The sequence below is a fragment of the Chrysoperla carnea genome, chromosome 1, assembly GCF_905475395.1.
Source record: "Chrysoperla carnea chromosome 1, inChrCarn1.1, whole genome shotgun sequence".
NCBI classification, from domain to species: Eukaryota; Metazoa; Arthropoda; class Insecta; order Neuroptera; family Chrysopidae; genus Chrysoperla; species Chrysoperla carnea.
In genome coordinates, this window is record NC_058337.1 from 72,678,757 (window position 1) to 72,705,408 (window position 26,652).

The window sequence follows — 26,652 nt, forward strand, 5'->3', positions numbered from 1 at the left end:
TTTTGCTAAACCTTTGAATGCAATCTTTGATTGTTTAGAACATTTTTAATCAATTTTAATTTCGCTTTCAAATTTTGTCATGGTATCAAGTCTAGTTTTACATTTTTATGGGTAATATGGCCAATTCGACATCAGGATTTTCATCGATTGGTTTGAAATAGATGGCGGCGGTGGGCGAAAAAAACATTGAGAAAATAATCACCTTCGTTGAAAGCTGAAAATGGTTCAAAAAAAAATTTAGGAGAGATGAGTGTTAGCACCGCTAATGCGTTGAATCCTTTCTAATCTAATCTAACCTGTCTATTTTTATTTAAAAATCTAGAGTTTATTTATAATTATATGCATTTTAAAATATTATTCTTTTTTGTTATCTGTGATAACGCTTGATTCAAGAAGGATGATGGAATTTCAAACTATATATATATATTTTTTATTCATTGATCACAGCTAGTAATTAAACTTCGAAACTACTAGTTACAAATGTGATTTACTTTTCTTTAATATTATTTTATAAAAAGCTTAGATAAAAAATATTTATTTTAATTGTAATTAAAAGTACATGTCGTTGCATTTAAGTGGATACAACATATTAAAGAAGTAAAAAAAAACTTCCATATTTATTTTTCAATTTCAATTACTTACTGCAAATAAACATATAATAAAATTGTAAATAAAAAATTAATATCTTAAAATATATAGTCCATACGCGGGATATGCGGTTTTGTAGGAAATAAAACCGGGGTAATTAGACGCAGTGTTTTCTTGAAGTTTTTTAGGTCACTGATTAAATTTTTTAATTTTTTTAAATACAGTGCAACCTCGATATAACAAATCTGAAGGGAACCAGTAAATATTCGTTATATCAAGTAATTCATTAAACTGAGGTTTGTAATATTGAGGTTAAGCTGGTCTAAAATTCGTTATAAAGAGGAAAAAAGTGTCGGAACCTCTCGCGACATGAATTACATATTATGGAGCATACTAACTGTCATATATTGGTGGGACTTTATACGTTATATAAAGGTTTTGAATTGACGAATTTCGTTATTTAGAGGTATTTAAATTTTTTATTATAGTTGAAAATTCGTTATAAAGAGACTGTTCGCAAAAAATATTCGTAATGTAGATGTATATTTTATATTGACTCTTATGGACAATTCAAGGGGATTGCGAAAAATTTGTTAAATCGAGGAATTCGTTATATTGAGGTTCGTTATATTAAGGTTGCACTGTATATCTTTATAAATTATAGTTCATGTGTTATTCTGATATATCAGCTATATTTCTGTACAGTATACAGTTTCATTAAAAACTATTCACTAAGTTTAGCGTGAAAGCGTAACAAACAAACAAACATGCTTACTTTCATATTTATAATATATAGGGATAGTGATTTTTAAATGTATCAAAATGTACAAACAAATGTTGATAGAATATAAAGTTCCATTTTTGGAAAACGTTTCTAGCAAAAATTGCTTGGTTGGACGACGAATAGGTTGGTTCGTATAAAAAATTAAAATCCTAACTATGCATCTGTAAAAAATTTGATTCTCTTGCTTGCTATGTTCACATTTTTATAATAATCAACCCGATTATGATTCGAAATCTTTCGTTAAGACTTGTGTTGCCATATTCTCGAGTCACATATACAAATAGGCTCAACTAATACAACATACAACGCAACATATTAAATGTAAATGTGTTTTTTTTTTAAATGAGATTTTCATTGAATTACAAAATTAAAATATATATTGAGAAGAAAACCTTGTAATGTTTGTATAAACTATTAATTTGTAAAGGATATAAAATATATTATAGAAAAAATAAATATTGATGAAAATATATGAGTATATAAGTTTAATATGTTATTGCAATGGTGTATCGGAAAATATTTTAGATAAAATTATATAAAATGTAGTAGGTAGGTAATATTTTCCATGCGCAAATTTGATTGTAAACCGATCCATTGCTCGAAAAATGGGTCGGAGCTTTGAATTCGATGCTACTCACATCAATTGATCTAAACCAGGCATGGGCGAGTTATTTTAAGTCAAAGTCAACATTGTTATAACTGTATTGTGTGCCATAAACTTTATTGCGTGTCTCTTTATACAAGTCCGCATAATTGCTCATAGAGTAGGAAGCGAGATGGGTATACGACTCTTCTACCTATCTCATTTCTCTAATAGTAATAAGGTAGGTAGAAAAAAATGTTGCCTCTCTGTCTTACTCGTATTATTGGTTGATACTATTTAGATTGTCGCTGTCTTGGTCGTTATTTAGTTACAAAAGTGTGAGGGACTTTTCTGAGTCACATTTGGCCATGCCTGATCTAGATCTTTCAAAATTTACGCATAGATTAGATTAAATTAATAGATGATATAATCCAATTTTTCCCCAATACACATATACCTTTATTTACAACTGATATAAATTCGCAGCTAATTCATCATTTCCGTGCCATTTATACTGCATTCTTTTTTATCCGTTGTTACTGTGCTGTTACGCTGTTCTTAACTTTTGTTATTGCTCTTCAGTGTTTAATTTAATCTTTTATAAAGATGCAATAAGGATTTTATTTACCATAAATCTTAATATACTTTATAATAGTATGCTTGTGGAAGGTGTTAAAATTTTTTTCCTTGAAGGGTCCAAATTTTCTGATTCTCATATTTAAAGGAGACAATTTTCTTTTTCTGAAGATTTTGAAGCTACTTTACACGCTCTTTACAAGATCTCTTTTTTTAAACTAAACCCAATATGTTGTAATTAATCGTTGCGACTTACAATGTAAATATGTAAATTAAAATAAAATCAATTTATCAAGATTCATAAAATTCTGAAATTACCCGACATAATTAACGGCACTCAAAAGTGTAATCGATAACTAAAGATAATTCGAATTGAAAAATATTCAGAAGAAAAATAGCTCGTATCATGAAGTAGAAACCAAGTTAATAATTACAACTTTTTCTGTATCATCACAAAAAAAAAATAACAAACACCAAATTTAACCACCCCAACCCGAATAATAAATAAAAGCGATGCAGGTACAAGCAACAGCCCAGGATGGAAGCTACGGCTAATAACCTGGACAAACAATAAATAATGAAATATGCATGATATATAATTTGTATTGTATATATTTGTATAATGTATCTGTTATTTTTGTGAATAAAGTTTATTTTATTATATTATTATAAGTTAATAATTATGTTGAGCCTTGAACTTAGCGTTGGGCAAAAAACGGGTGATCGGCTTGATTGAAAGCAGAATGTACAAGGGACGTAAGTAATTACCGGAAGATGATGGTGATTGCACAAGCAAAACAACATAAATGATTTCATCTTAGTCTTGAAAATTAAAAAAAAAACTTTATAATAATTTTATCAATTTCATTCAGATATATTTAGTTTCCTAAAGCATTGACGTCTATGCCTTACTGTATAATACACATTATATGTTTATATTATTTGTATGTTTATTATTAAATGAAGAACACATTCTGAAACTATTAAAAACAATTCTCAATTTAATGAAACACATATTTTTTCTTTAAGTTGTACAATAAAAACGTTTTAATATTCTAGAATATGGCACGTAAAAAAATTCATGAACGCTGACTTTTTGCCGCGTAGTAAATAAGTTCCTGAGTAAATGTGAAGTATTTTCTCTCGTATATATGGCAGATCGACCCTTTTCGAGATAGAGGGGGGGCGTAAAAATGTGGGGAAAAAAGTGGACCCTAACCATCTGGAAGCAAAGGTCAAAGCATCCAATTTTTATAAGCCGCGAAAAATAGTGGCAGACAAAGCTTTTTGGCGGTCTCGGAGGGAGTCGAGATAGCCGGATAAACTCAAATGCGATTTTCTTTATGGCAAAATAGTAGCAGACAACTTCCATAACGACCGCACAAACTTTACCTACACAGTACTGGCAGACCTTTCGCACCTCCTCCCCCCAAATCACCCCAAAAAGAGTAAAAGTGCTTCGGTTGCTAGTGAGAAAAAGGAAGTTATGGAAGTTATTTGGCAAGCGGCAGAAACTTCAATTTTTACTTACTTTGTTTTACGGTAGTTTTTAGGACTTCTTCCACGCTTGATTTCAAATTACCTTCATACTGCCAATCTGCGATGTTGTAACATATTGTAAAAAAAATCGCACTTAATACTCGCAAGTTTATCCGGTTACTATGGACTTTTTTCTGGTTTACTTCAACCCCACTCCTCTCTGAAACCGCCAAAAACTTTTACCCGTCACTATTTTGCGCGGTTTATAAAAAATGGATGCTTTGACTTAACGTCGCTTCCAGACGGTGAGGATTCATTTTTTTCTCACACATTTTTACAACCCCTTCTTTTATTTACTACGCGAAAAAAAATTAGCGTTCATGTATTTTTTACGTGCCATATTTTAGAATTTAACTTTTAATTAATAAAATTTATTTTTATTTTATTGACTTATTGATTAACTTGGTAGATTGGCGTTTGTTTAAAATTAAAAATCTAAATCGAGTTAGTAATTTATTAATTAGATTATAACATTGTGTGTTAGACATAGAATTGATCTCACGATAACTGCAAGGCCGAGACTAAATCTGGTTTAACAAGACCAAGAGCAAAGATACCAAAATCATGTTCTCACAAGTGTCTTGCGAGATATTTATAATTGCGTAGGAACCAAGACTCATGAGAGTCTTGCATTCAATACCAGAGCTAAGAAAATCAAAACTAGATGTATAAAAACTAGACCAAGACTAAATGTACAATACAAACAGTCAGATCAAGATCTCCTACTCTTGGTCTTGCTCATCACTTGCTAACAAAAGTTTAATGTTGATCGAACTCCACATGCCTTCAGAATTTTTATATTTTGAAAAGTATAAATTAGTGTTTGGGATATATTAAGAATTTGCCCTCTTGGAAACTCAATACCCTGTCTGTATGCGGCTGAATAAATAAAGACTTCAGTATTTAATAAGAAAATGTGACAAAACTTATTGTAAACGAGGTAAAATTAAATTTATACAGAAATAATTTTCCAATACCCGCACCCTCTAAAACAAAAAAGTTCGATTCAATTGAATTTATAAATCGAAATATTACTTTCTCTAACATACGATCATACGATATGAGAAAGTGATAAAAAAACAACTGACTAAAAGTTATTAAAATCAAATAATATAAATTAAAAAGAAATGCAATTTTATTAACATTAAAAAAATTGTATTCACAAACTGTTAAAATAAGGGTTCGGTAAACCAGATACATAAGTATTAGTATGACAAAATCTAGTATGCCATTTTCAAGTAACAATAAATAGTACACAGAAAAAAGAAAAAGTTAAACTGTGAAGATGTATGTCAATTCTTTTTGACCAGAATTTCAGGCTCATATACTGAGTCAATTTTTCACAAACAGAAATTTTTCCTAAAAATACCATAAAAATGTTGATTGTGAAAAATTATCCATGCAAATGAGTCTGAAACGATAAAAAATTGATTCTAAGGATCAAAAAACATACAAAATAATAATATACATTTCGAGTATAATTTATCTATTGATATACGTAATTTCGTGTTTTTAGATTCTACGAGTCAAGATATTGGATCTCTATTTGTCATGTTTATAGTGTAACGAAGAAGAGATTATTTTCTAAATGACTTCTAATCATAAGTCATGCAGAATTATTAGCAACCTATTAAAAAGACCAAATTGCACACGGTGATTGCCGTTACGGAATGCTAACAAAATATAAATTATCTAACCAAAAGAAGTCAATGACCATTACACATAGGTGAATACATTTTTAAATAAAAGTACCAATTTAAGCTAGGTATTATTTATTATTTAATAAAATGTACAAAAAAACAAGTCTATCATTTTCAGGATTCCGTAGGTAGATACATGCAGATGTAATACCAGGCGAAGCATGGAAAGTTCCATAATTTTCTAGAACATTCAGTGTTATATTCGAAATGACTGATCGTTTGAATATATTTGGGATCTTCTTCCTCTTGAAAATACAAAAAACTAAACTTAAGTTGTATTTACAAGGTAGGCCTTTTTAACTATTATGGCTAATAGCTTGTTTTGTAGTTAATGAATCAAAAAATAACTTAAGCAAAAGTTGCGTAGTTTGATAGGGGATGCATCGTGTTCTGATATCAGTTTGACCTAGTTCTACGAATTGCTTTAATAGTCAATTTAGATCCTAAAAGGTAAGAAAAAAAAATCGATAGTGCGATTTTCGACAAAATGTTTTAAATAAAAAATTTTAGTTTTTTCTTATAAGGATCAACTTTCTAAATTAAAGCACTGGTGGGCAACGGTTACTCTATAGAGTAACTCAGCTCTGCAGGTAGAAGCAGATACTCTCAAGGAGTATCATCCATCTCACTTCGGAACATACCTCTTTTACTCAGAGCACAAAAAAGTCAAAGTGTGCCCAGCAGTGATTTAAAGAGTTATTCTATCTCTTACCTTTTAGGATTTAAATTCACTATTAAAGCCACCCGGAGCATGATGTCCCCCGTCAAGTTCTGCAACTTTGCCCCCCTCTCAACCATTCTTTAGGGGCATAAATACTAAGTAAGGGTTTAGCTGATATATATACAATCATTAGGTGTAAAAGCACCATGTTGCCCAGACAGTGACCTATGATGCTGAAGACGGAAGCTAACAAGAACAAAAGGGATTATTTTGTGGAGGTATTTGTTTATGAGGTCGAAATTGCATAGTCACACAGTGAGGCAATATTTGAAGTTTGCGATCACGATGCTTATTTAGTATGCACTGTAACTCTAGATTACCTAGCATAAGAATTAGCAAGACATCTTTTATTAATATAGTTCTATTTTTCGAATGCGATAGTTGTGGAACATCTCCAAATTTCTAATTTAGTATTAATTCTTAGTTAAGGCGCCAATAAATTTTTTTAATTTTTTGATAGTTCACGAAAGTTGATTGCTAAAATTTTGATGATAATATCTTCTATCTATAAGGAATGGACAATAATATGATTATTATTATAAAATAATTTAGTAAAAATCTCAGAAAATTATTGACAAAGTCCCTAAAGATCACACTCACCACGGTTTTTTATTTCTGAAAATAACCTTTTTACTAAAAATTAAAAAAACATGATACCTACACATTGCACACTACTTTGGTTTCGCTCTGAAAATTGTTTTACAAAGAAAGACATATTTGTTGAATTTCCATGAACAGTTAGTTGTTATTTTTCTTGTTGCTACCTGCATACACAACAAGTTTTTGTGTGAGAATCTCAAATTTCTATTTTTATTATACAAGAATAAAAAAGCTAAAAGAAGTAAAATGCAACAAAACAATTGAAGATTTTCGTAATGGTTCGTTACTCAACTTTTGTTTTCATGCTGAATGAGTGGCATGGAAGAGGCGGACGGACGGACAGTGTGATGTTTTGATAAAACAAATTAAAAAAAAAATGTTTTAATAATTAAATATATGAACTTGTTGTAAAAACAATGCAAATTTTTACTAAGTACTGCAACAAACATTGTTATGCTCTGTAAGCATTTTGTTATAGCTATAGAGTGCAGTTTCTTTTTTATTTTTAAACAGGAAATGAACTTAGAAAAATATAATATAGTTGTTTAGAAATTTTTTTTTAAAAATATTATTTTGGAAGTATTATGGCACGCCATTTTACTATTTAATGTCCGAAAAAAAAATGATCGTAATAATAATACATTATTATTATGTTATCATCATAATAATAATCATTTTCATTATGTACATAATTTTAATTCAATCATTTTTATTATGTACATAATTTTAATTATTACATTTCTATTTTGTCCATAATTTTAATTCAATCATTTTTATTATGTACATAATTTTAATTCAATCATTTTTATTATGTACATAATTTTAATTATAACATTTTTATATTAAATAGTAAAATGGCGTGCCATATCAATTTCTATTATGTACATAATTTTAATACAATCATTTTTATTATGTACATAATTTTAATTCTCTATTTCCATTATGTACATAATTTTAATTAAATCATTTTTTTTAATCTAATTCAAATAAAATTAACTGATTTATTATTATGTATCATAATAATAATAATAATACATTATTATTATGATGATACATAATAATAATACATTTTTATTATGTTATCATCATAATTTTAATTCTCATCTCTCTTTTCTCATCTTATCTTATATCAATCTCTCTTTTACTAAGATTTATTTTACAAAATATAAAATTTCTGATTGAAAAAAAATAATTAATTAATTTTTTTCTCGATAAAAATTAGCCTATTAAATAGTAAAATGGCGTGCTATAAGTATCGTTATCCGATATAAGAAATATGTTAAGTTCGTTTAACCTATGAATGGAAACGTTCAAAATCTGATGTCAACAGAATTTAGCAGTTGGCACGAATCAAGCAATAGGGTATTCTACTACTTTTGAAAAAGTACCTCAAAATGTTGATTTTGTTAATAAAAAGCCACCAAAAATTTATTTCGGAAAAATATACACGCTTTCTTGCCAAAAACTTAAATTAAATTTTAAACCTTTTTTAAACTGCCAAAAACTCGGGCATCCAATTTGATAATAATAAGTAATATCGGTATCATTATAGGAAATAACACAAATAAGTTTGACAGATATATTCATAGACATCTGATTATAATAAATATAAATACTTATTATCTATGGATATATTATACCCAGCCGTCTACACTGTACTAACTGATGGTCTATGGCTATGGCATACCGATATGACACCACAGCAGGGCTTGCCCGCGTTTTAGGTCACGTGATATACAGTTTAAAAATTACGATTTTTAATTTTAATATTTTAATAGAAAAATGTGCTTTTATGACTCGAAATCAGAATATTTAAGTATATTTTTACATAAATTTTAACTTTTTTCAAATTTCATAATTTATTTTTGACTAACGATAATACCCTATTCTAGTCAATCAAGCAATTCTACTTTAGTCCGTAGGTCCCATGTTGTAAACCGTTAGAGATAGAACAAAAATTTAAATTAAAAAATGTTTCTCATAAAAAAATATACATCTTTTGTTTGAAACTTTTTTTCGTAAACATAATTGTTTACTCGCGAGGGCGCAAATTAGGACTAAACTTTGGAGTCCATTTTCTCTAAAACTATAAAAAATAGCTAGTTGAAAATTGGCAGGTAGCTTCAAATAGTTTGTGAAAGAAAAAATGAAAAAAAGTTCTAGAAAATACTTTCGTAATTGTGTTGGTTTTTTGAAGTTTTCTAATTTATTAAAAATAATGGAAGCACCGACATTCAACACTTTCTAAATTAATTACCTATATTTCAACAATTAATCAGTCAATTGTTAATTTTCTTGTCAGATTTTATTAGTGAGTTTTTTGTTTTGTTTTTTTGTTTTTTAATATTTTTCTATAAAATTTACTTTTTAGACTATTAAAAAATTCTCAACCCTCCTAAAAAGTTTTGGATTATAATTTTGGATAGTTTAGGGAGTATTTAAGTCAATAAAAACAAATCGTGCAAAAAAGTCACAAAGTGAAATTATTTCCAGCAAGAAAATGAAATCAGCAAAAAAAAAAAAAAATTAAAGTTAATTTTTTTCCACTTTAAAAAAAGTTTTCTACGTTTAAAAAAAATTATGATTTAAAACTGTGTACATTTGTTAAGTACAAGCTGTAATTACAAAAAAAAATTTATTTTATTATTATGATTCTGTTTGAACTGCAGAGCAAATCAATGTCGATGTCTTCAAAACGTGGTTATACGGGTGCCATTCGACCTTCATTTTAGTTAAACTTATCATTGATAATTTGTTGGCAAATTTGTTGGTTGATAAAGATCTGAAATGCAATGTCAAATTCAAGGTTCCAAAAAGATGCCATCATTTTATACTAACAATTTCCAGGACATTTTGGATTAAGGACATTCACGACACAAAGTGGGAGTGATATATTAAAATGGGACAAAAAGAATTAATAAATTCCTATCGAATATATTCAGGTTTAGAAAAAAAAATTTAAAACAATAACGATTTTTGTCTCAGAATGTACAGGGTATTTAAACAATTAACTTTATTGCCATTTTCACTTGTTATAGAACAAATACAGGAAATTTTCAATACGATATCGTTATTATTGAATTATTGAAAAAATTATGGATAAATTTTGGATGCATTCCATAAAAAATGAATGACAAAATATTCACTTTAATAAATGTGTAGGTACTTTGTGTCATGTGTGCTATATTTATGATATATTTTTCTGACATCATATCCTTGTCAACAATATTTTCATTCTTGTATCGCGTTAAATATTATCATATTTTCATGCATACAATTTTCACATTTAATATGACTATAAATATATTTAACCCTTAATATACGAAGGTCGAAATTAGCACATTGTTTTATTAGAGGTACGACCTAATTTTGAAAAGATGATGCTATGGGATGCTATTTTTGACCTGAAGCCTACGCGTACCTTTATTTTGCGTAGTTATTAACGTATTTGTTATGTGCAAAGTTTACAGGACTGCGCACCAATATTTTTGAAATTTTTGCGTACATGGAAGGAAGATGCTCAACTAGATTTTACAACAATCTTAAATCCAAAATTACAATATCCTAATGCTTATGGTTTTTGAGTTACGTATACTTACATAATTACGCATAATTTCACAGGGTACATACTAACAGACGTCACACCAAAACTACCCAGTATGGACGCACGGATACTTACGATAATAAATTTTTTTATTAAAAATATAGGCAATATTATTACATAAATGTCGAAGTCATAGTATAACAAGTGAAAACATCAATTGACTAACTCAATTGTTGAAATACCATGTATGTATAGACAGTGTTCATTACGCAATCTTTTGTTTTTTTTTTTTTACGTCATGGATGTAAAGAAAGGCAGTCACTTTAATACACAAAGTTATAAGAGAATCTTTCCTTTAACTTGCTTTGTGGATAAAGTAATAAAGAAACAAACACATACATAATATATGTAACGAATAAATTAAAAATATATGCAATGGTACCTGTATACATACTATATAATATTTCTAACCTAATTTGCACCCTCACGGGTAAACAGTGATGTTTACGAAAAAATTTTTTTTCTTGATTAATTGACCTATGTTGTCATTTATGAACTCGATCATACTTTTTACGTCCTTAACATGCTATAAAAATTTCAACTTGATATCTCGTTTCGTTTTTGAAAAAACAGCCAGATGTGCCATCTCCTTTTTTGTACTTTTATGTATGTTGCGATTTCGAAAATATTCGATATCCTCCCTCATGGCTCCTTATAGTCGTAGAATATTAAAATTTTGGATTTAGATATATTATAACATTGGGTTGGGTATTGAAAGGCAAGTCAATTTAATAAATTAGGATAGATTAGCATCATCCAGGAGGAATGTACAAAAATAATTGGGCGATCGAAAAATTTGATTATTAGATTAATTTATTATTTTATTAGATTTGATCATTAATTTGATTAGTCTAATAGTCTTACAGGCTTCTCTTTCTTGCTTTATCAATCTTACCTGGTGCTACTGGTTTATAGTGCATGGAAACGTAGACCTACGCTAAGAAAAGAGAACAAAGGAATAAGAGAGCCATGGGAGCTATCAGCGTATCATCAGCGCCTCCCCGTACTTTTTGATGGTTATCATAGTTTAAAAGAGGATGGGGATTATCAAGAGGACGAGGGTTTTCAGAATTATCTTGTTTTCTTTTTTTTTTTTGGAAATAAATGGTTAAAAATGTGTAACAAGTTATAATTTTAGCCATGCAAATATGTATCAATTGAATATGTCAGCATAACTTACTGGTTATATAATTAATACATTATTATTATATTTAACAATAAAATTCCTATAATATCATCATATACAGTGAAACTTGGTTAAATGTGAAAATTTGTCATACTATAATATCGATCTGTTGATTATTTCATTAAGGCTTTATACCTAAAAAATTATCGAATCAGTGACAATCAAACACAAATGATCGACAATGAAATACGTCAAATAACGCTATCTTCTTATCATCCATTTAAAAAAAAGAGTTATAGGTTTTCTCGATTATCTGTCTGTGTACTGTAACCTCGTAAAGGAAAGACGAACTCCAATAGAGTTTTTATACCAGGAGCTTAATAAATTTAGTCCAAAGTTTTTGTCCGTCATCACGATAACACAAAAAGGAAAAGATGATATCCATTTTCTTCAAAACTATAAAAGATCGGTATAAAATGGAGGGTGAAAATTTGCAGGAAGCTTAAACTAGTGGTCCTGTGAAATTTTTTTGAAAAACGGAAAAAAAATTTATGTTTCCTTTTAAACTCTTCTAATTTAAAAAAATTATGCAAGCACTGACATTCAACACTTTCTGTACAGGGTTTTTCAACAATTAGCTCAGTCAGTTGTGAAGTAACTAGCCTCAGACCCAAACCACTGTGGATAATTGTGAAGCAACTGGCCCACTAAGAGATAAATTCAGAGTTGAAGATTTTCTCCCAGTTATAAACTCTTTAAACACGTCTTTATGAACAAGAATCTCAGCATATGAAGTTATTGGTGAAAGGTTCGAATTCATTGATAATCTTCAAAAGATTTCACCTAAAGAGTTAACAACAACAAATTTAATTGATTGTTACTTAGAAGATGTAGAATCGACTCTTGAAAAAGGCTTGCTTCAACTCGCTGAGATAGCAAGGCTCCATGAACGACGAATCGGAAAATTTGAAGTAAAATTTCTTTATTGCGTAATAATGGAAAACAATTTGCACTCAACTTTTCTAAACGCAGAAATAGTTCTCCGCATATATTTGTCAATGATGGTGTTCAATTGCAGTGGAGATAGACCATTCTCCAAAATGATCAAATGCCATGGAACGGGAGGCTAAACGATCTTACCAGCTTATGGTTCTGAGCAGTGAGATTAACATTGTTCGTGATTTGTCTTTTGAAAATGTTATCGATGTATTTGCTTCAATGAAATCCCGTAAATTTTCTGTATCCCGAACAAACATAGAATTAATTGTGATGGTTGACGATATTACAAAGAGCATTGTCTTTTATAAAAAATATTAAGTTGACAAAATAATAATACCTCCACATCCCAATTCATCCATCTTTTCACGTTTATTAGTAACAAGTTCCCACCATCAACTGGCCTCTGAGTCTCCATCAACCTTAAAGCGGCCCTGAATCAACCATTGATAAATTCGAAACTGTAGAAAAGAAAATATCGAAATTCTACTGTAAAAATTAATGAATAATAATAAAGCACTTGCAAATTGAAAAGTTATGTATATACCGTGATATTTCAACAGTTGATTGTGTTATTATTATTAAGGCACTGCCTCTGTACTGCTTGTGTATTTTCAGTTGCTTGAGTTGCTTGGAGTGTATAATAAGTAATATTGTTGTATAAGTAATCAACCTAATTTTTTAGTACAGAATGTGTTGTGAAATAACGAACTAAATTTTTATTACATGAAAGTTGGAAGATACAGAGAGATCGAGAGATTTCTTACCATGAGCATCCTTTCTTTATCTGACTCAAGTAGACATGTTCTAACTCCTCAAAGAATAGTATCAGCCAAAAGGCGATCTCTTTATCTGCTTTATGAACGGCTCACATGTGGAAAATTACAGTTGAAAGAAAGAGAATCAGACTGAGAGTGAGAGTGCTCTTGAAAATTCTCATTTCAAGTAGATCACGTTCTATGTAACGTGATTTTAACCGCTATATTCACAGGCAGACGAGCAGTTTGACGTGTACAAATGTTTTTGAATATAATGTGTCATTTAAAGAGTACCTAGCCCCAAAAACAATAGTTCGTCTTGCTAGATTCAAAGGTCACGTTTTCACGTTTACACACTATTAGCGTGTAAATGTAAAAATTATTTTTAATTAATTTTAATCAATTTTTTCCATGAACGCAAAATACCATTATTTTCGTAATTAAATTATCTTTCTTCTGATATCAAATTCGATTGATTAAAAGATCGATGTGGATCTGTTGATACCATATGAACAGGTGTAAGTCTATATAGGTAACTACATTCATCTGTTAACCAATCCAAATTGGTAGCAGAAAAAAGATAATTTAATTACGAAAATAATGATATAGGCTTGCCTGTAAAAAACCCTTCATGAAAAAAATTGATTAAAAACTATAATCTGTGTTAATAACTGAATGTGTTTGCAATGTATCTCTATGTATTATAAATGCGAAAGTAAGGATGTTTGTTTGTTTGTTTGTTTATTTGTTACGCTTTCACGCTAAAATTAGCGAGTGGTTTTTAATGAAAATGTACAGCAATATAGCTCATACTTCAGAATAACACATGAGCTTAATTTATAAAGATATATTAGAAAAGAAAATAAAGTTTAATCTGACATTTACTATTCTAAATTTTTACAGAAATCTGCAATTTATGGTTGAAAATGATGAATATAGATGGAGCAGATCTATTATCATCATTTTGAACCATAAAGTATTCTGTAAAAATTTAAAATAGTAAATGTCAAACCATTTATGGCCAACTTTTCTGATATACTCAATGAATCATGACTATTTTATATTTAACAAAATTGAAAACTGTGCACATCAAGAGATAAGCTATAAAGCGATGTTTTTTACTTTGAAGCCGAGTGAAACGGGCGGGTATCAAGCTAGTGAATGGTATATAATGTGAGATGATTCTCTTTTTATGTATTGTTGTATTATTATATTACTTACTTAGTTAAGTTGACTGTGTTCTAAATAATTTTTTAGTTTATTATTAGACATTAATACATATATTCATACAATTTTTTAATATATTATTATTATACAGGGTGATTCGGCCACCTTGTAGAGGGTTTATACTGCAGCTAGAAAATCCACGGCTCTGGAGTTAGATAAACTTTCAAGTAAATAATAATAATAATAAATCAACATAAAACAAATGGACAAAAATGGTCACGACAGGCTGTGAAATTGATAAATTGTCATTGAGATGTGATCTTCTATCATTTTATAGTCAATTATTTATTTTTCAGGGTGTCCAGAAATCCATTCAGGGCGGGCGATATTCAAATACAAGGATAATTGAATAATACAAACAATACATAATCATTTTGTTTGTCTTACAATTTTTAGGGTGTCGAACATTCTTTCGAGTATTGAACAAAATTTTTTTTGCATATTTTATTGAATTATCTTCTTATTTGAATATCGTCCATATTTATTCAATTTCATATTTCAGCATAATTAAAAAATTACAGGTTTCATAAAAAAGAAGTTCCAGGTATGAAATTTGGATAAAGGAAAAGTTGTCAGATGCGATCTTGTCGACATTTTCTCTTATTTATGTTTTTTCTAAAATGATAATTAAATTAAAATTATTTTCGCCTCTTTATTCCATCGTGTTAGCACAGGGTAATTCCGGAGAAGATGACCAATTCTTCGTTACCAATTCATTGCGATACTACTTCATCCACTGTGCTCGGTGTAGGCGATTGTTAGCATTCACAGAGTGTGTGAAATTAAATCGAAAAGTAAGTAAAAACAAGTCAATTTATTTTCAAAAGTAGAAAAATGTTTCCAATTCTACTTATATTATAAATCTGAAAGATTTTTATATTTGAATGTTTGTGAAAAAACGAACTACAGGATGTATCTAATTTGGTATAGCTGTGTATTATGGAACTTTATTCCGGGATAATAAGGAATAACTTTACTTGCTACTTTTTTACTTTAGAAAGAGAATTAGGGTGCCACACCAAAAAATTAAAAGCCATGATACTGTAAACAAAAGGTAGGATAAGTAAGGGAAAGTGAAGGTATAGTCTTTGTTTTGAAAGTTGTACTGCGAAGCGGGTGAGTAACTGCTCTTGTGTTCATATTTAACGTTGTGGTGAAAAAATTTTAATGGAAACTTGTCTGCTTGACCATCTTTGATTTCGTCGGTGTGTTACATTCTAACCTAAAATTTTAAATCGATGTAATCCCTTTATTTTTATATCTACGAGGCCATGTCTTCCGGTGGAATAAGAATAGATGACCACATATAGCACAGTTAAAGTAGCTTTATTGTAAATCGTATTTTATTACAGATTCCGAGTGATTACAAAAGATTACCGGAACTTGAAGAAGGGACAATAATTCGTTGATTGGGATATTGATACTGAAAATGAGTATGTTAATTGTACTAGGTGTGGGGAAAATTACCCAACTTGAGGATTGGTTTTAGCGAGTCATTTTTTCGCTTTGGGTGCATAAAAACTGTACCGAATTCGCTTATATTTGCTCAGAATTTGGCTAAGGAAGAGAAACTAGAAACTAAAACTGAAATAATTTTAGGCATTAATATCGAGATACAATAGACTGTGGTAATATTTTCCTATTTAATGTGCATTTTTAGTCATTGTGACACTGAGTACTTATACAATTATATTTGTTTCTGTATTTACATTTTATTATTATAAATAAATAAATATTTTTAACACTTAAGAATAGTTTTCAGCTAAAAAATTTTCTGACATATTCTTTTAAAACAACTCCCACACAGGCAGGCACTTTATTTAATTAATGTGTATACATTCAATTGAGTCTATCCGTCTATGGAGATAATTTCGTAGCCTAATCATGGCTCAGCTCAGTCTTTAATCTTATAAAATGTGTGTTTATATATAAATGGTCATAAATTATAGGTACTTGCAAGTCTTACAACTTTAAAAATGCCCTTACACTTTTACTAATATCTCCCAAATTTTTGTAATTGCAGTGGGATTCAGAAAAACGAGGAGGAAATCGAAAACATGTTTTTCGGTTACTATTGATCAAATGAAAATATTTATCATAACCAAAGTTCTAGGAAATAATGTGTCCTAGAATTTAACTGCTAGTTAATATTAGTTAAATCGAAATTCTTACCATTAGTAAGTCTTTACTCTTTTCGCGCTAAAAAGAAACTGGCTTTGAATTTAATAAAAAGTTTTGGGAAATGATTTCATTATCTAATGATATTATATATTAAAAAATTGTTATTAGATTCGAAAATATGAAAAATTACATTTGCTTATAAAAATTTGCTACATGGTTGCCATTTTCGGGAAACACTATTGCACTAAAATATCCATAGCTTCCGTTCTCTTTTGCATATCAAGAAGTTACGAAAAACAAGGTGTTCGTTACTACAAATTTTATACATTGCACGTTAAAAACTGGAGCTAAAAAAAAATTTGAAACATTTGTCTGTTTTTCTTTGATATGATCATTTATTTTTTCGCAGATACGTTTAATAACATTGACGCAGATTTATTATTGTTTGTTAATGTGTCCTCAATAAAATGAGTTGTCAAACAATTCGTTAGCTTTATTAGTACAGACGATATTAGCGAAAAAAAGGGCGGAACGGGGGAAAGTGACCCGCTTTTATTTTGCAATAACCTTCGGCCTTATACAGATTTTTTGAAAGTTCGCAATTTTTGGATTCTGGTGACGTCATAAAGTTAAAAAATTTCATTTTTTTTGATAGAACAGGGAAATTTGAACCGATCTTATTGAAATTTTTTTTGAAATCTACTAATTTTGGATCGTTCTTTTCAGATACGATGTCAGTTTTTCGTTAGCTATCACTTATATGCTTTATTCCGTGACCAGGACTGCACATACTTGAAACTTATTAGAGCTAGGTTAATTTTGATCACAAATTTGAAAAGTATGACCAAAATTTAGTAGAATTACATACTTGGTTTATCAAAATTGGATAAAATTTGGATGTGATAGAGCAAAAATAAATTTTTTGGATTCTGATGACGTCATAAAGTTAAAAAATTTCATTTTTTTTATAACACGGGGAAATTTGAACCGATCTTATTGGAATTTTTTTTGGATTCCACTAATTTTGGGTCGTTCTTTTCAGCTACGATGTCAGTTTTCGTTAACTATCACTAATATGCTTAATTCCGTGACCAAGACTCCACATTCTTGAAACCTATTAGAGCTAGGTTAATTTTGATTACAAATTTGAAAAGTATGACCAAAATTTAGTAGAATTACATACTTGGTTTATCAAAATTGGATAAAATTTGGATGTGATAGAGCAAAAGTAAATTTTTTAGATTCTGATGACGTCATAAAGTTAAAAAATTTTATTTTTTTTATAACACAGGGAAATTTGAACCGATCTTATTAGAATTTTTTTTGAAATCTACTAATTTTGGGTCGTTCTTTTCAGCTGCGATACCAGTTTTTCGATAGCTTCATCACTTATATGCTCAATTCCGGGACCAGGAAATTCTTGAAACTTATTAGAGCTAGGTTAATTTGAAAAGTATGATTGAAATTTAGTAGGATTACATACTTGGTTTATCAAAATTGCTTATATGGTACTTTTTGATACATTTTAATGTATTATTTCTGTATTATGCTCTGTATTATTTACTTTATTTACTATCAACAAAATTTCGATTTCGAGGGTTAATCAGTTCCTAATGCAAAATATCCCAGTATCAAATATTAATTTGATACTGATTTGAATAGATTAAAAAAGTTTATCAGGCGACTCTCCCCTATTTGCCTTTACTGTTATGTTATATACTATCAGTATACTAATTTTTCATCAAAATCGTTAAAGCCGATTCCGATATATATGAGGTGCAACCTAAATACTGGTCACCAGAGCTATGTACCCTCGTTACGACCCTGGCTTTATTAACAAGATTGGTCTGAAGCGGATCATTTTGCTAAGAATTACAATTCTAAAAATCATTCAATCTACAAAATTAAGTGCACGAAATAAAAGAACAGTAAGAGGCAAAGAGAGTTAGCTCCTTCAAAATATAATGTGAGTAAAACCCTCATATTTCCTACGTTCATTTTGAATATCTATTCTTGGTTTTCTCTACCAAAATTACAAGCGTATAATATGTGATACAAATACATGATTCATTTATAATAATAAATCAAATAATAGCTTGTGTTTTTCACATTCATACATTTATAAGGGGCGCCGTGCCACGCCGCCATTTCATCACTATCCACCCGTGTACTTTTATTCTAGACTCATGAAGTTAAGATGATATAAAATTTTTTACAGATCATTAATGTTGTGTACAATTTTAATGCAACCATAGGTTTTAAATTCTTTCTTTTTTAAATAATATTTAATGAATTGTATATTTTATTTGCATGCCTGTCTCTAATTAGAATAAAATTTATAATTATAACATAGTTAAAAAACACAAAAATTTATACACAGAAAAAATGGTTTTCTTGGCTCAGTTTTGATTTCTAGAGGCTATTACTCCTCTTAAGAAGGTAAAAGGGGTTATAAAAAACCAATATCTTGGCATATAATCTATACATACACACATGCAAGGTGTATTATGTCTACGTTATACAATATGAATTTATCTTTTTAAAGTAAAATAAATTTGACTTCTTGCCATGTTATTGAATTCCTTCCAATATCCGAATTCCAAAAAATATACTTTCGCGCACAGACAAACTTCAACATAAAATTTTAGGTGAATCTATTGGATTTGCGATAAAAAGTTTCCAAGAAAAGATGTTAGTTACAACCAAATTTACCTTTCATATGAACCCAAAGCTTAAAGTCAAACCCGTACACTTTTTTTATAAAGGCATGTATCGTTCTCGTATCTCGTTCTCGAATGTCTCAGATCTCATGTCCATTGTCGTCCGAAGCGAAGCAGAGGATAATAAACATGAGTTTTGAGACATTCTTTACTTGATCCCGTGGTTTGTATACTATTTTGGCTCGATGGTAACGAAAAGAAAGGTTTTTCCGACCGGAGGGAAGAAAATAAAATTACACTCTCGAACTGATGTGTAAAACACAAGTACACACAGGAAAACTAATAGTTGGTAACGTAGAGATGAATGGTAAATGAAAGATTAAGAAATCAATATGTAATGATTTGTTTACTTTCAAATTCGATGTATTTAATCGGAAGTAGTTAATTATATAGCCTTGACATGTAGATACAACGTGCAGAGAATAATAATTTTGTTTTATAAATATAATTTTTATAAGAAAATCTATTGGATCTGAACAATGGTACAGCTTTCAATTTAATTTAATTTAAAATACTCGGCGCTAAATTAATAATAAATAATATTCTTGATTTAATCATGATTTTGATAAAGATTTTGTGTGCAAAATAAAACAGTGTCACCATTCTAATATCGTGTTTTCAACTTATAAAAAAAATTCTACTTTAATGGAGCAACGTATATATTGCTTACAAAGCAACTATTATTATTCGCAACATTTTTCCGAAAACGGAATGAATTTGAGATAATTGAAAAATTTAAATATTCTGTGTATTCATCCAGAGATTAAATCTGTATCCAGAGATTAATTTACACCTCTTCGATATTACTTCAAAATAAAATTTTATATAACTTGGTTCCCCAAAAATATAAACTCATGCAGTGTTTCAATGTCATCGGGAAAGAGTGAGGTGTGCTATAAATTCGTTCTATGGAAACAATCAAAAATCCACTAAATAATTTGATTAGAAAAATTTTTGTATTTTTCTTTTTGTAAATGTCATTGTAATTTTTAGTACCTAATGTTTTACATATCTATTTATAACTTTGTAAAGAATGTTTATGCTGTGCTATAGGGATATATTTAGCTACCGACGATGATTGCGTTGCAATCGAAATATATAAAATGGTCCCTTACAAATTAATATCCATGAAAGTGCAAAACATAGACAACTAATTATAATATAGATGTGCAATTCAAATTATTACTCCATACATTGGATGTCACTACAGTAGATAATTTTTAAATTAAAAAGTTTAGACAATGACTGTTACAGAAAAGATACATGTAAAATATAAACTTTTCTATAGAAAAGAGTATTTTCTGTGGAAAATGCTTAGAGTAGGCTTTGCTTATTTCTAATTATATTATCTATGGTGCAAAATACCTGTGATTATTAAAATATAAAAATTTATAACAAATATTTCTGTCAGGATAAACCCCGGCACACCTAGACCATATTGTACATACCTATGGTTAAATAGTACTGATTCATATGCGAAATTTCAAAATCCCTGTAAGTGTTGTTTTACCGTCACCGGCTCCCGGGCTAATAGTTTTATTGTTGTAACCTTCGTGTTATCGTACACGGGTGCTGATTACGTGGGTGTATCAGAATAGTTGTACACTCAAATATTTCCGTACATATTTGGCAAAACTAATTTATATATACATTAGTTATAAACTAAATTAAATAATTTTATTTACATAATTATTTTCGAGTTTATAAACATTTTATTAAAATTAAACAAATGTTTTACAAAAGTTGTTGAAAAGACTTTGCAAGTCTTTAACAGGCACCAGATTTTTTTTGTACGAGAACTTCCTGAGTTTTTGCTACGAAGTTTTTACAACCTAATAAACAACTGTGGAAAATTTCAAAGATGAAACACATTTTTCTTTATTACTATGATTATACCATATATATGAAATATATCAAGGTGTATAAAGTTTAATCCCAAGTTTGTAACGCTTAAAAATATTGATGCTATAAACGAAATTTTGGTATGGGTGTTCATGAAATCACCTAAATAGTTCATTTCCGGTTGTCTGTCTGACTGTCGTCTATCTGTCCGTCTTTCATCACGATAATTCAAAAATGAAAAGAGATATCAAGCTGAAATTTTTATAGCGTGCTTAGGACGTAAAAAGCGAGGTCGAGTTCGTAAGTGAACAACATAGGTCAATTAGATTTTGGGTCTGTAGAACCCATCTTGTAAACTGTTAGAGATAGAAGAAAAGTATAAACGTAAAAAATGTTCCTCATAAAAAAATAATTAACTTTTGTTTGAAACATTTTTTCGTAAACAATACTGTTTACCCGTGAAAACGCAAATTATGTAATCAACACTGTCTTTACATGGTATTTCAACAGTTAACTCAGTCAATTGTTTGTTTTCATTTGTTTTTGCCTTAATTTTGTTTTGCTAAAACGCAGTATAATAAAAAAAAACATTGAATTCTTGCATGCTTTACTTTTTTTTCAAATAGTTGGTATAATTTACAAATTTTTCTGATAGAGTATACCTGTTATCATTAAAATTCATTTCATATCAGCATAATTTATATAAAGTAATTAGAAAAAAAATAATTTAATGATAAAATGATTTTCATTATTTTATGTTATGAAAAATAAAATTAAAAACATAAATTTTATATAATTAAAACACTCTATCAAACTTATTATTGTACGTATTATTTATTGGTAATTGTTTTTAAAGTATTTTTAATTTTTATATTTAATTTATATTATTTAAAAAAATAAAATAAAATAAAAATAATATTCTTTAATAATAATCATTTATTTATTAAACAATAATGTAATAAATTAAATTCGCGCATACTTGATAAATATTATTAATTGCTTATTAATTCCTTCCCTCGTTAATTTTCCCAATTTTTGTGGTGTATAGTAGGTTAATGTTTTTAAACTTCTTTGCAAATTATTTCCTATGTTTTGATGACCAACTTCTGTTGGTACTGCTTGTTATTGCAATTGTTCATCGTACAAAGGTACGCAAAGATTTTCCGTAAATTATAATCGCCGTCAATTCCTTGCTGTGTCAGTTGATCGTTGGCATATGGGAAAGTAGCCCAAAACGGGTACCCCGCCAAATCATTTCCCGATTTAAAAAGTTAAACATTTTTAATACGAAACTTTTTTGATACAATGCGAATTTTAAAAAAACCGTTTTTCAAGACGTTTGGTCGCCATTTTCAATGTGATCCCCTGATTTCAAAGTGTAATAATAGTGCATTGAATTCTACGAAAAATTTTCGACTTTTTACATGTATTGATTTGTTATTTCTTGGTTTTGGCCCAAAAAATGTATACACTCTATAAAAACTTCGAAAATCGGTATGCTTTGAGCTTTGATTACGAATATTTTTTAAATGCTTACAGTAATCTGATAAACAAAGGAGACCTTTTTTGTAGATCAGTTAATTTTCTTCAAAAATATATACTGCTTTTTTTATTAATTAGCGAGTTATAAAGGAAAAAATTGTTTTTCAATTCTTCAAATTTTGTCCTTCGATGCCTCTTTTATAGAACGTTCAACTTCCTACAAAAAAATGTGTTGAGATTTGTTGTCAATAAATGGCAAGATATGAATTTTTCACAATGACTTCCTTTTGATATTAATATTTCATATTTGGATATAGTTTTCTAGAGGTGCATAGAAATCATTTTTTCGGTATATAAAGTAACAGAAAAAGTCGATTGTTTTGACCAACCTAAGTGTAGATGCAGATGCACATACCCCTCCCCCCGCCGTAATCCGGGCGGTGCATGTGCCCAATTATGAATACATGCATAGTTTTATAAATATTAACGTAACATACAGAATAGTATAATTAAACCAGAATAGATTAAACCTTAAAAGAATAAAACCAGAAGAGATTAAACCAGATTATCGTATGTGGTTAGACATGACTGCAAAGTGCAAACACAAGTCCAACATAAAATATAAAGACCTTCATAACTAGAGATCTATCTATATATTTATGTGGGTAAGATTGTTCCTCATTTTAATGCTAATGTTAAATAGATAAAAAGAATGTTCTCAAATACTATTTTTAAGTAAAGGTTAGTAGTTTTAACTGATAACTCTGGTCGGCATTAACATAAGAGCAAAAACATTTATATGTGAACGTAATACATGTGGATACGTTAAATCCAAATATGTAATTATAATTCACCTAGCACATCTAATTACGACGATAGCGTTTTTTGTTTGCACAATAATTGTTTTCTTATAGTTGCAGGCATTTGGGAACGTTGGTACATATATAGTTGCAGGTATTTGGAAAGTTTGGTACATGTATTCAGTTGTGGTCTGTGCTTGTCTCCCATGTACGTAAATATAGTTACTTTATGATAATTCGCAGCTATGTAATCTTATTTCAAATATAATATGGCTTATTTAAGGCCCTTCCTACTAGCAGGAATCTATATTACAAAGTAATTCATTTGATTTTCAAATAACCAGTCCATATTTATTTAAAAAATTTATTATAAAATCTGCATTACAAGTAAATCATTTGATTCTATAAAAGTCCCAGCCTGTAGTTATTAAAACACTTCTTTATTTTCCCATTTTTCAACGTTGACTTACTTGTCTTGTTTATACAAATAATTTTTTTAATAAAATATTATATTATAGGCAATAAAGGCATAATTAATTCTTGTGTTTCTTTGTAATAAAAGAAATTAAACTATGATAAGAATTCATACTGTTTGCAGCCTTCGGCTAGCAAGGAACACAATCTTTTATAAAACGTATTCGTAGAAATAGAACCGATGCCGCAGGTAATTTTACTTCCGCTACAGAACACCTTTTAAAAATATAATTTGTATAGTATATCGAACAACTCTCTCTAATTCGTATAGATCGTTCAAAAATTGAAAAAGTTCAGCAACATCTACGTAGTTTTAAGAGACCCTTCATAAAATACGTTCGCATACAAACAGGAAGGGTAAATTAAGCGTGACGTAGTTTATAAACGGCCCATAACGAATTTTCCAATCTACAGCCAAGACAAAAGATCGAAAATATCTCTATTAAAACAAGAATGAAAAAATAATAAAATCATAAATTGTAGTAAAAAATTATGTTCGAAAATTTGACGCATAATCAAATTTCCACTGTACAAAATTTTCCTTAATAATACTGCAATGTCACCTCAAAACTGGATGTCAATTACTACGAAAAAAATAAAAAGATGGTGGAAATGGTGTAAAATTTAATTTCTTTTTTTACCTTAAATCAGTCATGAGCGAGTTATTTTAAGTCGAAGTCACCATTGTTATAACTTTATTGTGTGTCTCTTTATCCGAGTTCGCATTGCTCTTAAAGGAGGAAGCGTGGCGGATATACTCTTCTACCTATCTCAGTTTCTCTAATAGTAATGAGATAGGTAGAAAAAAAATGTTGTTTCTCTGCCTTACTCGTATTTTTGGTTGTCACTGTTTTACTCGTATTTTAGTTACAGAAATCTGAGGAGCTTCTCTAAGTCACGTTTTGCCCATGCCTGCCTTAAATTAAAAATATAAATAAATGAAAGACAATTTTATTGTGTAAGCTTTTATTACACCAAAAAATAACAAATAATATTCTATCTACTGAAGATTTTAACTAGATTCTAGTTACTAGAATGCATCAAACATTTTAAAAAATTATCTAATTTTCTTTTTTTCAAAAATCCGATTTTGTTCAATGGGTTCAAATAATTGTGAACGCAAAAAAGACGAACACATTTGGGAAAGAAAAAAATTTTACTCTCATTATTCAAAAAAAGAATATTACCACCCGTTATCAAGATTTCATTATCTGTTTCATGTAAGAAATTCCCAATACAAATAAATAATTTAGGTATTTTTCGATATCTTAAGCGTATGAAAGCGAAAAATTAAAACTGAATAAAAAAAATACTTACAAGTAAAAAATTTAACTTCAATTTAATCCTACTGGTACGCTGAAAAAAAATTCTGAATTAGTATTTTTGCAATAATAATTATAAAAAATAGTATTTAAAATTTACAAAATAGAAGAAAAGTAAATATTCTTTGAGTACAGAATTGAAATAAGCACTGCATCGGAGATATTTAGAAGTTAGTATGACAGAATACATGCCTTAAGCCATGCATCTAAATGAGAGGTATTAAAGAGATACATGGGTATATCAAAATATTTCTATGCAACAAAACTCCCACTCTCTCCATGCACACAACACACAACAGAAGATCTGTCGTATCGTATCTGTAGAGGCAATTACATGCTAAACACATATATAATACCTCTCACTTAGATGCATGGCTTAAGACATGTATTCTGTCATACTAAAGATATTGGTATGCCTAGATAGTACAAACACACATTGTATACTATCATTTTCTTACAAGTTTATTATTTAAACTATTTTTGTATACTCAGGTATCCTGAGGACTATGAGTTTTCATACCACAATCACTCAAAAAACGTACTCTTTCAGCTACACACTTTAACAAAACACGATAGAAGGAAACTGGTGGGTGCTAAAGAATGATACAACGATGGTCTAACGTTTTAACTTTCCTCTCATGAACACTATGTTCTCCTATATTAATATTTTAAGTACAATGTGTATTAAAATTGGCATCCAATTTCTGATCATTGCCAATTTTTTTAATACACATTTATACACAAAAGAAGAAACTGACTGACTGACTGGATCGATCAACACACAGGTGATACCGTTAGGTTAGACGTTATCATGCACTAAGAAGGTATTTTTAGAAATTCATCCTCTAATTAGTTAAAATTAGGGTTGAAAGTTTGCATGAAACTTGGTCAATTTTGAAATTAGAAATGCAAAAATCATATATGAGCTCTTGTCATTTTTTAAGTTAGAAATGTACAAATTGATGTACATTTGTGTGCTCATGGTCTGATGATGTTGATGTGCTCATAGTCTGAGACAAAATTATACTGTATTACTCTTTTATTTCATTTTTTAAGAGAGCGCAGGGAACTCCATGACCGAACACCACG

The 26,652-nt window shown here is 29.1% G+C and overlaps 1 protein-coding gene across 1 annotated transcript in view; it reads right to left on the reverse strand.

Moving 5' to 3' along the window:
* Positions 1–25,574, reverse strand: part of LOC123298495 (protein phosphatase PP2A 55 kDa regulatory subunit) — a 41,823-nt gene extending 16,249 nt beyond the window's left edge. The window contains exon 1 of the mRNA XM_044880514.1: positions 25,559–25,574. The gene's annotated coding sequence lies outside the window, so the exon portion shown is untranslated. The remainder of the gene's footprint in view (positions 1–25,558) is intronic.
* Between the last annotated feature and the right edge of the window lie 1,078 nt (positions 25,575–26,652).